This window comes from Scylla paramamosain, chromosome 5 (genome assembly GCF_035594125.1).
Source record: "Scylla paramamosain isolate STU-SP2022 chromosome 5, ASM3559412v1, whole genome shotgun sequence".
Lineage (NCBI taxonomy): Eukaryota > Metazoa > Arthropoda > Malacostraca > Decapoda > Portunidae > Scylla > Scylla paramamosain.
Window position 1 is genome coordinate 12,641,692 of NC_087155.1, and position 2,500 is coordinate 12,644,191.

Genomic DNA, 2,500 nt, shown 5'->3' on the forward strand with positions numbered 1-2,500 from the left:
TTATTATTATTATTATTATTATTATTGTTATTATTATTATTATCATTATTATTAGTGTACAATATCCAGATTCTCATGGGGATCTTTTAGAAAGGTTTTTCACCACTAGATGTCAACTTGCCCTTACTTTCTGAATCACATCTACTTCAGCGAGATATTTGTTGTGCCTACAGTGTCATATTAACATCAAGATAAGACAAGAGGATCCATAATAAGATGCAATAAAAGGGAATATAATTTCTACCATCCTTTTATTTCCTCGTGGACGAAACCGTGATTTTTTAAAAGCTGACAATGGCCTCTCATTAACGTCGTCCTGCCATAACATTTGTTCTGAGTTAAGTGAAATCGTGCCTCATAAAGTATCGTATTTACACTGCACACTAAGGTAAATACTGGTTTTAACTCCTTCAATGTCGCTTTTAGAGGAAACATATTTCACTACTCGACGTCAACTTTCTCAACTCTGAAAAACTACTTGCACGGCGATAAGATCTAAGAGGAAGGACGCTGCGGCCAAGACGCCTACTGAAAGGCTGGCATGGCTTATAATTAATGGACAATCTAAGTCAGGTGATGTCACCAAACAATAATGGAATGCAGCAGATTTTAATGATGCTTGTGCCACCTAGACTTGGTAAATTGGTGAAATATAATGAATAAATGTGCGAGTATAAGCACGATTTATAAGTTCGTGTCTTTGTCCGCAGCATAAATTAAATATTCTCGGAAGCGCGATTCCACTTATCTTAAATGAAGGTTTTACTCGCATGTAATGTTAATGTTAATACGACTGAGTTACCAGCTTATCAAAACATTCTCTCTTGTTTAAAAGAAGCATCCTCTGTTTAGTTTCAATTAACATTTTCAACTAATACAAATACAGAAAGGAATGAAATATTATAATATGAAGAAACGTAATCCATTAGAAGCAGCTAAGGCATTCTCCATAACGCCCTTCACCAATCATGCAAGGTTGTTTTCCTTTTCCTGACCTATTGAATGTCGCTCCTGCCATGAGCCACCTTCCCCAGCAACAGACGACAGCTACTCCGGTGTTATTGTCCAGCACTGAGTCTTGGCCATCCTCTCCAGTCTCAGGCAGCTTAAAAACTAGAATTAAAATCTATCTAGCAAACATACCGGTCCAAAAGAGGAAAAAGATGATGATGATGATGATGATAATGATGGTGATGGGCGTAGCATGATAATATAGCGTTGTGATGATCATTCAGTGATTAATATAGCGCCTGGGAAGTCCTTCAAGACTCCCCATGGCGAGAGAGACAGAGAGAGAGAGAGAGAGAGAGAGAGAGAGAGAGAGAGAGAGAGAGAGAGAGAGAGAGAGAGAGAGAGAGAGAGAGAGAGAGAGAGAGAAAGAGAGAGAGATCCCCATATATGTGATACTAAACAGAGTCCAGCCTCCATTATAGGTTTTGATTCATATGATCGTATTTGAGTAATGCATTAGTGTGCTTAAGACTCTCCTTTCTTTATTTCTTGACTAATCCTTGTTGATAATCTATTGTTATAATTATTATTATTATTACTATTATTATTATTATTATTATTATTATTATTATTAATGTTTACGATTGACACTACCTGCTGGAAGTCACTCACCCTGGAATGGAATGGAATGGAGTCTGGATAGAGAAGTGCGGTGAAAAAAAAAGTTAGTAGAGTTAGGGAAAGATTAAGAAGAAAAGAAAGATAATAAGAGAGTAAAAGGGGTGGGGTGACCATCTTGCTAAGTTAAAGGTGTATGTTTAGTTATTTAGGTGTAACTGTTGATGTTTTCCTTCCACTTATTCATGTTAGTTTTGTTCTTATTTGTGGTTGACGTTTTCTCATGGATCTTTTTTTATTAGAAGACAAAGAAGATTAGTAAATTTTGTTTTTTGTGCGACTGGTTAAATTGGTTTTACCTTTTGGAGAATACTTATCATCCCGTATAAATTTTCCTTAGTGGCCTGCTTTGTAGTGTTTTTTGTTTTGTAAAACCAAGCGTGATTTTTGTTCTCTTCATAGTTTTCCAGGATGTATGAAAAATTTTCTTCTTGTATGTTAGTAATTTTGTGTAATATGTTTTGTGCTCTATTGTAAAGTGTGTAGTTGATAGGTTTGATATCTGAAAGTTCTTGTGATCTTTTAGCGTCTCTGGTATGTGGGTACTCACTCTGTTGTTGTTGGAAATTCACTAAAGCCATTTTTATTTTTTTTAGGGAAACCTTAAGTAAAGATTAATAACGGTTAAATAAAACAAAAGAGTTATATCATTGACATATTTATTATTGATAACAAAATTATAGTTGTGGTGACATTTTTTTCATACATGGTGAATTATCAATAATGCAAAGAAACACACACACACTCTTTTTCCTTCTTTCGTCAGTGTTAGGAACCACACACGCACGCGCGCACGCACTCATGCACACACACGCACGCACGCAGGTAAATCAATCATGACTTTGAATATTATATAAGTAATGATGCCCTA